The sequence below is a fragment of the Macaca nemestrina genome, chromosome 11, assembly GCF_043159975.1.
Source record: "Macaca nemestrina isolate mMacNem1 chromosome 11, mMacNem.hap1, whole genome shotgun sequence".
NCBI classification, from domain to species: domain Eukaryota; kingdom Metazoa; phylum Chordata; class Mammalia; order Primates; family Cercopithecidae; genus Macaca; species Macaca nemestrina.
The window spans coordinates 99,534,107-99,549,726 of record NC_092135.1 but is presented as its reverse complement, the minus strand read 5'-3'; the positions used below and the strand labels follow the sequence as shown (position 1 = coordinate 99,549,726).

Here is a 15,620-nt window from a genome sequence, read left to right as displayed (position 1 = left end):
TGTCATAAACATATCAAAGTGGAAATGGTGTACAAAAGGTGGACAAAATGGGAATTCTGAAGACAGTGAAAATGGAAAAGAACCAAGTAAAAATTCTAGATCTTAAAATACGGTATTTGAAATGGATAGTTCATTGAAGGACTTAAAAGCATTCTGGAAACAGAGAAAGGATCTGTGAACTGAAAGACTGATCCATCAAAATCATTCAAATCGAAGCTGAGGAAAAAAAGATTGGAAAAATGTAAGAAACCGGTGGGATACTGTCACTCAATTTATAACATATAGTTGAGTCCCAGAGGAAGAGAAGAGGAAATACATTTTTTAACTTTTAAGTTCTGGGGTACATGTGTAGGCTTGGTACATAGGTAAATTTGTGTCGTGGGGGTTTGTTGTACAGATTATTTCATCACCAGATATTAAGCCTAGTACTCAGTTATTTTTCTGATCCTCTATTTCCTCCTACCTTCCACCTCTGATAGGCCCCGCTGTGTTTTGTTCCCCTCTGTGCCCATATGTTCTAATCATTTAGCTCCCACTTATAAGGGAGAACATGTAGTATTTGTTTTTCTGTTCCTATGTTTGTTTGCTAAGGATAATGGCCTCCAGCACCATCCATGCCCCTGGAATGGATAGGATCTCGTTATTTTTATGGCTGCATAGTATTCCATGGTGTATATGTATTACATTTTCTTTATCCAGTCTATCATTGATGGACGTTCAGGTTGATTACATGTCTTTGCCCTTGTGAATGGTGCTGCAATGAGCATATGCATGCATGTGTTTTTGTAATAGAACAATTCATATTCTTTTGGGATACCCAGTAATGGGATTGCTGGGTCAAATGGTATTTTTGTTTTTAGGTCTTCGAGGAATCACCACACTGTCTTCCACCATGGTTGAACTAATTTACACTCCCACCAACAGTGTATAAGCATTCCTTTTTCTCTGCAACCTCGTCAGCATCTGTTTTTTTTTTTTTTTTTTTTTTGAGTTTTTAGTAATAGCCATTCTGACTGGTGTGAGATGGTATCTCATTGTGGTTTTGATTTGCATTTCTCTAATGATCAATGATGCTGAGCTTTTTTTCACATAATTGTTGGCCATATGTGTGTCTTCTTTTGGAAAGTATCTGTTTATGTCCTTTGCCCACTTTTTAATGGTGTTGTTTGTTTTTTTCTTGTAAATTTGTTTAAGTTCCTTATAGATGCTGATTATTAGACCTTTGTTAGATGCATAGTTTGCAAAAATTTTCCCCCATTCTGTAGGTTGTCTGTTTACTCTGTTAATTGTTTTGCTGTGCAGAAGCTCTTCAGTTTAATTAGATCCCATTTGTCAATTTTTGCTTTTGTTGAGTTTGCTTTTGGTGTCTTCATCATGAAATCTTTGTCCCTGCCTCTGTCCTGATTGGTATTGCTTAGGTTGTCTTCCAGGGTTTTTATTTTATAGTTTTGGGTTTTACATTTAAGTATTTAATCCATCTTGAATGAATTTTTGTATATGGTATAAGGAAGAGGTCCAGTTTCAAGCTTCTGCATATGGCTTGCCAGTTATCCCAGCACCATTTATTGAATATGGAATCCTTTCCCTATTGCTTGTTTTTGTCAGGTTTGTCAAAGATCAGATAGTTGTAGGTGTATGGTCTTACTTCTGGGTTCTCTGTTCTGTTCCTTTGGTCTATGTGTCTGTTTTTGTACCAGTACCGTGATGTTTTGGTTACGTAGCCCTGTATAGTATAGTTTGAAGTTGGGTAGTGTGATGCCTCTAGCTTTGTTATTTTTGCTTAGGATTGCTTTGGTTATTTGGGCTCTTTTTTGATTCCACATGAATTTTAAAATAGTTTTCTCTAGTTCTTTGAAGAATCTCAAGGGTGGTTTATTAAGAATAGCATTGAATCTATAAATTTCTTTGGGCAGTAATGGCCATTTTAATGATATTGATTCTTCCTAACTGTGAGCATGGAATGTTTTACCATTTGTTTGTGTCATTTCTGACTTCTTTGAGCAGTGGTTTGTAGTTCCTCTTGTAGAGATCTTTCACCTCTAGTTAGGTGTACTTCTAGGTATTTTATTCTTTTTATAGCAGTTGTGAATGGGAGTTCATTCCTGATTCAGTTCTTGACTTGTTGTTGGTGTATAGGAATGCTAGTGATTTTTGCACATTGATTTTTTGTCCTAGGACTTTGCTGAAGTTGTTTATCAGTTTAAGAAGCATTTGGGCTGAGACTATGGGGTTTTCTAGATGTAGGATTATGTTGTCTGCAAACAGGGATAGTTTGACGACTTCTGTTCCTATTGGGATGCCTTTTATTTCTTTCACTTGCCTGATTGCTCTGGCCAGGATTTTCAATACTATGTTGACTAGGAGTGGTGAGAGAGAGCATCCTTTGTCTTGTGCCAGTTTTTAAGGGGAATAGGGAATTGGTTTGGATTTACATCCATTGTTTTTGAAGCACATCAGCTGAATAACGTTGAGGTTTATTTAAAAAAAAAAAAATAGGGAAGCATTGCCCATTCAGTATGATATTGGCTGTGGGTTTCAATACCTCAGTATCTTTCTTCTTATTCTGAGGTATGGTCCTTCAATACCTAGTTTGTTGAGAGGTTTGACATGAATGGTATTGAATTTTATTCAGTAGCTGCATTATCTGCATCTATTGAGATAATCGTGGTTTTTGTCTTTAGTTCTGTTTATGTGATTAATCACATTTATTTGTATATGTTGAGCCAACCTTGCATCCCAAGGATAAAGCCTACTTGATAGTGGTGGACAAGCTTTTTGATCCGCTGCTAAATTCAGTTTGCCAGTATTTTGTTGAGGATTTTTGCATCAATGTTCATCAAGAATATTGGCCTAAAGTTTTCTTTTTTGTTGAATCTCTGCCAAGTTTTCATCAGGGTGATGCTGGCCTCATAGAATGAGTTAGGGAGGCATCCCTTCTCCTCAATTTTTGGAAATAGTTTCAGTAGGAATGGTACCAGCTCTTCTTTGTATATCTGGTAAAATTCAGCTATGAATTCTTCTGGTCTTGGGCTTTTTCTGGTTGGTAGGCTATTTATTATTGCTTCAATTTCAGAGCTTGTTATTGGTCTATTCAGGGATTCAGTTTCTTCCTGGTTCAGTCTTGGGAGGGTATATGTGACCAGGAATTTATCCATTTCTTGAAGATTTTCTAGCTTATTTGCGTAGTGGTGTTCATAATACTCTCCAATGGTTGTTCGTATTTCTGTGGGGTCAGTGGTAATATTCCCCTTTGTCGTTTCTAATTGTGTTTATTTGAATCCAGAAGAGGAAATATTTAAAGAACTAATGACCTAAGTCTTCCCCAAATTGATTAAAAATCCATCCATAGATTCAAGAAACTCAGTGAACTTTAAGTGAATAAGTACAGAAATGATCACACATATGTACATCTCATTCAAACTGCTGAAAACCCAAGATAATGAGAAAATCTTAAAGGCAGCCAGTGGGGGGGAAAAACACATTACATTCAGATGCACAACAATAAGAATATCAGCTAACTCTCCATCAAAAACAATGTAAGTCAGAGGACAAGAGAATGCCAGCTTTAGAATGCTGGGAGGCAGGGAAAGTTCAGCCTAGATTTCTATATTCAGTGAGAATATACTTCAAAAAGATGGTGAAAGAGAAAAGCTGAGAGAATTTGTATCTAGAAGACCTGCATGGTAATAAATATCAAAGAAAGCTTCAGGTTGGAGACAAATGATCCCAGATAGAAGCCCAGATGCACAGGAAGGAAGAGCACTAGAAATGGTAAATGTGTGGGTAAAAACACAAGACTATTAAAAAAATTTCTCCAAAAGACAATTGAGTCTTATTATTTAAAAACACAATAATGTCAAGGAATGATAGGAATTGTAGCATATGTAGAAGTGCAATACATGGCCAGAATAGCACAGAGAATGAGGAGGTGTAAACAGAATTATACTATTGGACATGGTGGCTTAATTTTAATTCAAGATACATTGTGATATGTGAAAGATCCATATTATAATCCCTAGAGCAACCACTAAAAGTTAAACAGAATTGTATTAGGAAGGAAGAAAGGAGAAGGAGAGGGAGGGAGGGAGTCAGGGAGAAGGAGGAAGATGAGTGTGGAAACTAAATTAGCATTAAATTTGAGAACTTAGAAAATGACAGTAAAACTTTAGGATATCAAGAAGAAGAAATTATTAACAGAAAAGAAATAAATGAGTTATTTACAGCAATGTAGATGTTAAAGAAATGTAACAATACAAAAGCTAATAATAAAAGTAGCGCAGTAGGCACAATTCTGGTAAGTCTCATTAAGAAAATTATGCAAAATTTGGAATATAGGTATAAATATGAAGGCAATTTAAAAAGTTAGAATATCATATATAACTCTATGCCAAAAATTTGAAAATATAGATGAAATAGAATATTGTGTTAGAAAAATATAAATTACATTGTTTTAGCTGTATCTTTTGTAAACTGAATATAGATTTAAAACATCCAGTCTGACAGTCTTTGTATTTTATCTACATCTGTTAGTGTAGTAGTTAATATATGTAATGTTAATGTATGTAACGTTACTGTAGCGTCTGTCACATTTTATGTAATTATAATATATTTGAGTTTAAATTGGTTACCTTCTTTTGTGCTTTCTATTTATCCCAATTGAACCATGGATTATTTTTTCTTTCTTTTTTAATACAAAGTAAATAACCTTTTATTATCATAGTATCCATTAATCCTAGAATAATGATTAGCTCAACACAAAATAGTGTCCTTCACAAAGAAATATTAGATAAAACTAATTAAGCTGTGCTTCTATTTGGCAAAAAAAGTTTTGCTATGACAGAATTTAAAAACAAAATAAGAAAGAACAAAAACATGTTTAAGCCTTGTTAAAAAAAAAAGATATTTGTCACCAGAGTAAAGTAATACATTATTACGATATTTTGACATTATTTACTCGCATTCAATTTTATCTGATTGGTGTTGAGTTAATCATCAAACAAAAATATACTACTTAATAAAGCCAATTATATACAAGTAGGCTTTGAATAATTGAAAGGTGCAACATTGTAGAAAGTGTTGACTATACAGGTAGTTAAGGTAGATTTCTTGACTCTGTTTACCTGTTTTTAGGACCAGTAAATTATTCATAATGATAATTTAATGATTATAAAGTACATTTTGTCCACTTGTATAATAAATAAGGAAATAAATGTTGAAGTGTTATTTAAACACTCTTTTAATTCAACCATGTATTAAAAATTATGTAGGTTCTGCTGCTTCTCTGAACTAATTACCAGTGTCATCTCCATAAATATGTACCATATTCATTTCACAGAGCAACACTTAAAATGGAAATAACATAATTTATCATACCCGCTTCAATAAACTGTATAGTTGAAAATATGCATGAATGAATTTTAAGGTATATGAGCTCTTGAATCAGTGGTGTCACAAAATGTCTGGGAAGTAAACATGAATATTGTCATATTATTCTAACCTTGAGCTCATGACTTTGTGTACTCCTTTATCAAAACAAAATAAACTTCAAGCAAATTATTCTATTCTGAAATCTGTGATTATGTAGATAAAAACTGAGTTTAATTTTACCTTTTCAAGGAGATATTGATGTAAGCATTATGGTCTGTATTTCAAGAAAAATGCTTGCTTTTTGATAAAACTTTGTAAAGCTTTTTTTTTTATTATTATTACACTTTAAGTTCTAGGGTACATGTGCACAACGTGCAGGTTTGTTACATATGTATACATGTGCCATGTTGGTGTGCTGCACCCATTAACTCATCATTTACATTAGGTATATCTCCTAATGCTATCCCTTCCCCTACCCCATCCCCACAATAGGCCCCAGTGTGTGATGTTCCCCTTCCTATGTCCAAGTGATCTCATTGTTCAATTCCCACCTATGAGTGAGAACATGTGGTGTTTGGTTTTCTGTTCTTGCAATAGTTTGCTCAGAATGATGGTTTCCAGCTGCATCCATGTCCCTACAAAGGACAGGAACTCATCCTTTTTTATGGCTGCATAGTGTTCCATGGTGTATATGTGCCACATTTTCTTAATCCAGTCTGTCACTGATGGACATTTGGGTTGGTTCCAAGTCTTTGCTATTGTGAATAGTGCTGCAATAAACATACGTGTGCATGTGTATTTATAGCAGCATGTTTTATAATCCTTTGGGTATATACCCAGTAATGGGATGGCTGGGTCAAATGGTATTTCTAGTTCTAGATCCTTGAGGAATCGCCACACTGTTTTCCACAATGATTGAACTAATTTACAGTCCCACCAACAGTGTAAAAGTGTTCCCATTTCTCCACATCCTCTCCAGCACCTGTTGTTTCCTGATTTTTTAATGATTGCCATTCTAACTGGTGTCAGATGGTATCACATTGTGGTTTTGATTTGCATTTCTCTGATGGCGAGTGATGATGAGCATTTTTTCGTGTGTCTGTTGGCTGTATGCTGTATGAATGTCTTCTTTTGCGAAGTGTCTATTCATATCCTTTGCCCACTTTTTGATGGGGTTGTTCATTTTATTCTTGTAAATTTGTTTGAGTTCTTTGTAGGTTCTGAATATTAGCCCTTTGTCAGAGAAGTAGATTGCAAAAATTTTCTCCCATTCTGTAGGTTGCCGGTTCACTCTGATGGTAGTTTCTTTTGCTGTGCAGAAGCTCTTTAGTTTAATTGGATCCCATTTGTCAATTTTGGCTTTTGTTGCCATTGCTTTTGGTGTTTTAGACATGAAGTCCTTGCTCATGCCTATGTCCTGAAAGATATTACCTAGATTTTCTTCTAGAGTTTTTATGGTTTTAGGTCTAACACTTAAGTCTCTAATCCATCTTGAATTAATTTCCGTATAAGGAGTAAGGAAAGGATCCAGTTTCAGCTTTCTACTTATGGCTAGCCGATTTTCCCAGCACCATTTATTAACTAGGGAATCCTTTCCCCATTTCTTCTTGTTTTTGTCAGGTTTGTCAAAGATCAGATGCTTGTAGATGTGTGGTATTATTTCTGAGGGCTCTGTTCTGTTCCATTGGTCTATATCTCTGTTTTGGTACCAGTACCATGCTGTTTTGGTTACTGTAGCCTTGCAGTATAGTTTGAAGTCAGGTAGCGTGATGCCTCCAGCTTTGTTCTTTTGGCTTAGGATTGTCTTGACAACGTGGGCTCTTTTTTGGTTCCATATGAACTTTAAAGCAGATTTTTCCAATTCTGTGAAGAAAGTCATTGGTAGCTTAATGGGGATGGCATTGAATCTATAAATTACCTTGGTCAGTATGGCCATTTTCATGATATTGATTCTTCCTATCCATGAGCATGGTATGTTCTTCCATTTGTTTGTGTCCTCTTTTATTTTACTGAGCAATGGTTTGTAGTTCTCCTTGAAGAGTTCCTTCACATCCCTTGTAAGTTGGATTCCTAGGTATTTTATTCTCTTTGAAGCAATTGTGAATGGGAGTTCATTCACGATTTGGCTCTCTGTCTGTTATTAGTGTATAAGAATACTTCTGGTTTTTGTACATTGATTTTGTATCTGAGACTTTGCTGAAGTTGCTTATCAGCTTAAGGAGATTTTGGGCTGCAACCATGGGGTTTTCTAATTATACAATCATGTCATCTGCAAACAGGGACAATTTGACTTCTTCTTTTCCTAACTGAATGCCCTTTATTTCTTTCTCTTACCTGACTGCCCTAGCCAGAACTTCCAAAACTATGTTGAATAGGAGTGGTGAGAGAGGGCATCCCTGTCTTGTGCCAGATTTCAAAGGGAATGCTTCTAGTTTTTGCCCATTCAGTATGATAATGGCTGTGGGTTTGTCATAAATAGCTCTTATTATTTTGAGATACGTTCCATCAATACCGAATTTATTGAGAGTTTTTAGCATGAAGGGCTGTTGAATTTTGTCAAAGGCCTTTTCTGCATCTATTGAGATAATCGTGGTTTTTGTCTTTGGTTCTGTTTATATGCTGGATTATGTTTATTGATTTGCATATGTTGAACCAGGCTTGCATCCCAGAGATGAAGCCCAGTTGATCATGGTGGATAAGCTTTTTGATGTGCTGCTGGATTCAGTTTGCCAGTATTTTATTGAGGATTTTTGCATCGATGTTCATCAGGGATATTTATCTAAAATTCTCTTTTTTTGTTTTGTCTCTGCCAGGCTTTGGTATCAGGATGATGTTGGCCTCAAAAATGAGTTAGGTAGGATTCTCTCTTTTTCTATTGATTGGAATAGTTTCAGAAGGAATGGTACCAGCTCCTCCTTGTACCTCTGGTAGAGTTCGGCTGTGAATCCGTCTGGTCCTGGACTTTTTTTGGTTGGTAGGCTATTAATTATTGCCTCAATTTCAGAGCCTGTTATTGGTCTATTCAGTGATTCAACTTCTTCCTGGATTAGTCTTGGGAGAGTGTATGTGTCCAGGAATGTATCCATTTCTTCTAGGTTTTCTAATTTATTTACGTAGAGGTGTTTATAGTATTCTCTGATGGTAGTTTGTATTTCTTTGGGGTCGGTGGTGATATCCCCTTTATAATTTTTTATTGCATCTATTTGATTCTTCTCTCTTTTCTTCTTTATTAGTCTTGCTAGTGGTCTATCAATTTGTTGATCTTTTCAAAAAACCAGCTCCTGGATTCATTGATTTTTTGAAGGATTTTTTGTGTCTCTATCTCCTTCAGTTCTGCTCTGATCTTAGTTATTTCTTGCCTTCTGCTAGCTTTTGAATTTATTTGCTCTTGCTTCTCTAGTTATTTTAATTGTGATGTTAGGGTGTCAGTTTTAGATCTTTCCCACTTTCTCTTGTGGGCATTTAGTGCTATAAATTTCTCTTTACACACTGCTTTAAATGTGTCCCAGAGATTCTGGTATGTTGTATCTTTGTTCTCGTTGGTTTCAAAGAACATTTTTATTTCTGCCTTCATTTCGTTATGTATCTAGTACTCATTCAGGAGCAGGTTGTTCAGTTTCCATATAGTTGAGCAGTTTTGATTGAGTTTCTTAGTCCTGAGTTCTAGTTTGACTGCACTGTGGTCTGGGAGACAGTGTGTTATAATTTGTGTTCTTTTACATTTGCTGAGGACTGCTTTACTTCCAACTATGTGGTCGATTTTGGAATAAGTGCGATGTGGTGCTGAGAAGAATGTATGTTCTGTTGATTTGGGGTGGAGAGTTCTGTAGATGTCTGTTATCTCTGCTTGGTGCAGAGCTTAATTCAATTCCTGGATATCCTTGTTAACTTTCTGTCTCATTGATCTGTCTAACGTTTACAGTGGGGTGTTAAAATCTCCCATTATTATTGTATGGGAGTCTAAGTCTCTTTGTAAGTCTCTAAGGACTTGGTTTATGAATCTACGTGCTCCTGTATTGGGTGCATATATATTTAGGATAGTTAGCTCTTCTTGTTGAATTGATCCTTTTACCATTATGTAATGGCCTTCTTTGTCTCTTTTGATCTTTGTTGGTTTAAAGTCTGTTTTATCAGAGACTAGGATTGCAACCCCTGCCTTTTTTTGTTTTCCATTTGCTTGGTAGATCTTCCTCCATCCCTTTATTTTGAGCCTATGTGTGTGTCTGCATGTGAGATGGGTCTCCTGAATACAGCACACTGATGGGTCTTGACTCTTTATCCAATTTGCCTGTCTGTGTCTTTTAATTGGACTATTTAGTCCATTTACATTTAAGGTTAGTATTGTTTTGTGTGAACTTGATCCTGTCATTATGATATTAGCTGGTTATTTTGCTCATTAGTTGATGCAGTTTCTTCCTAGCATCAATGGTCTTTACATTTTGGCATGTTTTTGCAATGGCTGGTACTGGTCGTTCCTTTCCATGTTTAGTGCTTCCTTCAGGATCTCTTGTAGGGCAGGCCTGGTGGTGACAAAATCTCTCAGAAATTTGCTTTTCTGTAAATGATTTTGTTTCTCCTTCAGTTGCGAAACTTAGGTTGACTGGATATGAAATTCTGAGTTGAATATTCTTTTCTTTGAGAATGTTGAATATTGGCCCCCACTCTCTTCTGGCTTGTAGAGTTTCTGCCAAGAGATCTGCTGTTAGTCTGATGGGCTTCCCTTTGTGGGTAACCCGGCCTTTCTCTCTGGCTGCCCTTAACATTTTTTCCTTCATTTCGGCTTTGGTGAATCTGACAATTATGTGTCTTGGAGTTGCTCTTCTTGAGGAGTATCTTTGTGGCATTCTCTGTATTTCCTGAATTTAAATGTTGGCCTGCTTTGCTAGGTTGGGGAAGTTCTCCTGGATAATATCCTGCAGAGTATTTTCCAACTTGGATCCATTCTCCACTTCATTTTCAGGCACACCAATCAGACATAGATTTGGTCTTTTCACATAGTCCCATATTTCTTGGAGGCTTTGTTCATTTCTTTTTACTCTTTTTTCTCTAAAGTTCTTTTCTCGCTTCATTTCATTCATTTGATCTTCAATCACTGATACTCTTTCTTCCAGTTGATCGAGTAGGTTAGTGCAGCTTGTGCATTTGTCACGTAGTTCTCGTGTCATGGTTTTCATCTCTATCAGTTCGTTTATGGACTTCTCTGCATTGATTATTCTAGTTATCCATTTTTCCATTCTTTCTTCAAGGTTTTTAGTTTCTTTGTGCTGGATACGTAGTTCCTCCTTTAGCTCTGAGAAGTTTGATCGACTGAAGCCTTCTTCTCTCAACTCGTGAAAGTCATTCTCCGTCCAGCTTTTTTCTGTTGCTGGCCAAGAGCTGCATTCCTTTGGAGGGGCAGATGCCCTCTGATGTTTTGAATTTCCAGCTTTTCTGCACTGTTTTTTCCCCATCTTTGTGGTTTTATCTGCCTTTGGTCTTTGATGATGCTGATGTACTGATGGGGTTTTGGTGTGGGTGTCCTTTCTGTTTGTTAGTTTTCCTTCTAACAATCAGGACCCTCAGCTGCAGGTCTGTTGGAGTTTGCTTGAGGTCCACTCCAGACCCTGTTTGCCTGGGTATCAGCAGTGGAGGCTGCAGAAGATAGAATATTGCTGAATGGCAAGTTTTGCTGTCTGATTCTTGCTCTGGAAGCTTTGTCTCAGAGGTGTACCCAGCCATGTGAGGTGTGAGGTGTCAGTCTGCCCCTAGTGGGCGTGTCTCCCAGTTAGGCTACTTGGGGGTCAGGGACCCACTTGAGTATGCAGTCTGTCCATTCTCAGATCTCAAGCTCCATGCTGGGAGAACCACTGCTCTCTTCAAAGCTGTCAGACGGGGTCATTTACATCTGACAAGGTTTCTGCTGCTTTTTTTTTTAGCAATGCCCTGTCCCCAGAGGTGGAATCTACAGAGGCAGGCAGGCCTCCTTGAGCTGTGGTGGGCTCCACCCACTTCGTGCTTCCGGGTGGCTTTGTTTACCTACTTAAGCCTCAGCAATGGCAGGCACAACTCTCCCAGCCTCGCTGTCCCCTTGCAGTGAGATCTCAGACTGCTGTGCTAGCAATGAGGGAGTCTCTGTGGGCATGGGACCCTCCGGGCCAGGCATGGGATATAATCTCTGGTGTGCTATTTCCTAAGACCCTTGGTAAAGCGCAGTGTTAGGGTGGGAATTACCCGATTTTCCAGGTGTTGTGTGTCTCAGTTTCCCTTGGCTAGGAAAAGGAATTCTCTTCCCCCTTGCGCTTCCCAGGTGAGGTGATGCCTCACCCTGCTTCAGCTCTCGCTGGTCGGGCTGCACCCACTGACCAGCACTGACTGTCCTGTCCAACACACCCTAGAGAGGTGAATCCGGTACCTCAATTGAAAATGCAGAAATCACCTCTTTTCTGTGTCGCTCACGCTGGGAGCTGGAGGCTGGAGCTGTTCCTATTTGGCCATCTTGGGCGCCCCCGCTGTGGATTATTTTTTTTTCCTACCTGTTTTGTCTTCTTTTCTTCAGCTCCAGGATTGAGTACAGTTGATGCTTAGACAACACAGGCACTGAGGCACTGACCCCCACTCTGCAGTCAAAACTCTGACTTCCCCAGTCAGTAGACTACTAATAGTCTACTATTGACTAGAATATTTACTAATAACATAAACAGTTGATTGACACATATTTTGTGTGTTATATTTTATATATTGTATTCTTACAATACCGCAACTAGAGAAAAGAAAATGTGAAGAAAATCATAGGGAAAAGAAAGCATATTTACTGTTCATTAAGTGGAAGAGGATCATCATAAAGATCTTCATTCTTGTTTTCATATTGAGCAGGCTGAGAAAGAAGAGAGGTTGGTCTTGCTGTCTCAAAGGTGGGAGAGGAGGTAGTGGTGGAGGAGGTAGAAGGAGAGGCAGGCACATTGGGTCTAACTTTTATTGAAAAGAAAAACCATGTTTAAGTGGACTCATGCAGCTCAAACCATGTTGTTCAAGGGTCAACTGTATTTTACAATTTCATTGCATTTTTCTTCTTTCTTGTTTTGGAGATTATACACTACTCTTTTTAAAAATGGCTATCAGGCTGAGGCAGGAGAATGGCGTAAACCTGGGAGGCGGAGCTTGCAGTGAGCTGCGATCCGGTCACTGCACTGCAGCCTGGGCGACAGAGCGAGACTCCGTCTCAAAAAACAAAAACAAAAACAAAAACAAAAACAAAAACAAAAATGGCTATCATGGAAATTTTGTATGCTTTATCAAATCTGATGTTTAACAATACCCTCATCCTTCATCCTTCTCCTGGGAAGAGCAAGGATCTTAGAAACTTTAATTCCATTTATCGCCCTTAACTAATACGTTATTATGGTCTCTCTTTTTTTGTATTTTTAATTCCCCTGTGTTGTAATTTGTATTTATTTAATATAGTCTATATTTGTTTAGTTTACCTACGTATTTGCCACTTTAACTTTTCTTACAGCTCAGATCATCCTCCTGGGGTCAGTTACCTTCTGTCAGAACTATTTATTTAGAATTATTTTTCCTGTGAGAGTTAATTGGTGACATAATTATTTTGTTTGCCTGGTCTTTTTTTTTTTTTTTTTTTTTCCTTGTTCTGTAGGGAATTTTTTTTTTTTTTTTAATACTTTAAGTTCTGGGATACATGTGTAGAATGGGCAGGTTTGTTACATAGATATACACGTGCCATGGTGGTTTGCTGCACCCATCATACCGTCACCTACATTAGGTATTTCTCCTAATGCTATTCCTCCCTTATCCCCCTACCCCTTGATAGGCCCCTCCCTGTGTGATGTTCCCCTCCCTGTGTCCATGTGTTCTCATTTTTCAACTCCCACTTACGAGTGAGAACATGTGGTGTTTGGTTTTCTGTTTTATTAGTTTGAAGGTCTTTATGCCATTCTCATTTTTGAATGAAAATTTTATTGAGTATAGAATTGTAAATTTGCAGTTATTTTCTGAAGTATCATTTCACTATCTCTTAGCATCCATATTTGTTGAAGAGAAGTCACTTGTCAGCCTGTCACCTTTGAAAATAATGTATCTTCCTCTCTGTGTGTGTGTTATAAATATTTTTCTTCTAATTTCACTCTGATGTGTCTGTATTTGGGTTTCTGTATATTATGTTCGGATTTATTGGCTGCTTAACCTGGATTGTTGATGTTCATTAGTTATGAAAAATTATTAGTTAATGTTTCTTTCTTTCTTTTTTCTTTCTTTCTTTCCTTCCTTCCTTCCTTCCTTCCTTCCTTCCTTCCTTCCTTCCTTCCTTCCTTCCTTCCTTCCTTCCTTCCTTCCTTCCTTTCTTTCTTTCTTTCTTTCTTTCTTTCTTTCTTTCTTTCTTTCTTTCTTTCTTTCTCTTTCTTTTCTTTTCTTTTCTTTTCTTTTCTTTTCTTTTCTTTTCTTTCTTTTCTTTCTTTGACAGAGTCTCACTCTGTCACCCAGGCTGGAGTGCAGTGGCACAATCTCGGCTCACTGCAACCTCCACCTCCTGGGTTCAAGTGATTCTCTTGCCTCAGCTTCCTGAGTAGCTGGGATTACAGGTGCGTGACACCATGCCCAGCTAATTTTTGTATTTTTAGTAGATACAGGGTTTCATCATGTTGGTCAGACTGGTCTCGAATTCCTGACCTCATGATTCACCCACCTCGACCTCCCAAAGTGCTGGGATTACAGGCATGAGCCACTATGCCTGGCTAGCTAATATTTCTTAAAATAGTGCCTCTCTGCTCCATTTTCTTAATCCTTTATTTCCTTTCCTTGGACTCTGGTTAACTTATGTTAGGTATTCTTACACTATATTCCATGTCTTTTAACCTATAAAAAATATTTTTCATCACTTTGTCTCTCTGCCTTGCATTCTACATAATTCTTGTGATCTTTATTTTGTTTTATTATTATTAGTTTTATTGAGACAGGGTCTCTCTCTGTCACCCACACTGGAGGGCAGTGGCACCATCACGGCTCACTGAAACCTCAACCTTCTGAGCTCAAGTGATCCTCCTATCTCAGCCTCCTGAGTAACTGGGACTAAAGACGTGCACTACTATGCTTGGCTACTTTTAATATTTTTTTGTAGAGACGGGATTTTGCCATGTTGCCAAGGCTAGTATCAAATGCCTGGGCTGGAGCAATTCACCTGCCTTGGCCTCCCAAAGTGCTGGGATTCCTTAATTCTGGTTCATTAATTCTCCAAAGCTGCATCAGATTTGTGGTTGAGTTGATATAGTGTTTTTATTCAATTGTTTTAGTTATCATTTCTACAAGTTGTTCCTTGTTTAGGTTTGTTAAATCATTTTTAGTTTTCTGTGCCAGGAGTATATTTTCAGCTTGGTTTTTGTTCCTTTAAACATAGTAAACATAGCTCGTTAAAATTCCAATATTTAAAGTTTTTTGGGGGTCTATTTTTGCTATTCTCATTTGTGGCGCTTTGTTTCCATGCTGACTGAGTTATTTTTGACTGTTAACTGCTCATTTTCCTTGGAAAATTATTTATGGAACTTCTTTGAGGTCTAGGATGAAAGCAGTAGCTCTACGAAAGATTTGTGTTTCTTCTAAGGCAAACCGAGTCCACTACCAGTTTGGGAGAGTTTTAAACTAAATTCCACTTGAGATATTTTTAAAAATTTAAGTTGACCTGTTTATTTGTTTATGTTATGACAAAATATACATAATATAAAGTTTACCATGTAAACCATTTTACGTGTCTGGCTCAAAATTTTTTATAAGATTCAGTGACTGTGACTTTAGCCTGCAATTTCACTGAACCGGTTTTTGTTTATAGCTTATTAGGGACCCCACACTCCGTTCTACTCAGCAGTACAACTTTCCTTGCAGCCTTCTATAGATACATGATGGGAGAAGGGGTTCTCCATTCACCGAAGCCATGGCCCTTTGGGTTCTCAGCTTTCTGGGAGGACGGTTGGGCAAGGACCATCTGCTAAATGTATCCTGTCTTGTCTTCTAGAGAGACTTTGCCTTTCAAGACCATACAAACTGCAGTTTTAGGTCACCTGATTGGGAAGTGCCCTTAGGGCAAATGTAACTTCAGGGTCTAGTTTACTTCTCTGAGTGTCTGCCAGTACTTGGAGTTTCATATGATTATGTCTCACCATTTTATTTACCCTGTTTTGCTTTTAAAATGGTATTTTAAATATTTTATTGAGCATTTGTAGTTTTCTGTTTCCGATAATCCGAATGCCAAATTGTGGAAAAATGGAGCC

At 37.5% G+C, this 15,620-nt stretch overlaps 1 protein-coding gene across 10 annotated transcripts in view; it reads left to right on the top strand.

The window, feature by feature from the left end:
- Positions 1-15,620, top strand: part of LOC105468098 (C2 calcium dependent domain containing 6) — a 176,309-nt gene that overhangs the window by 20,629 nt on the left and 140,060 nt on the right. The window lies entirely within an intron of this gene.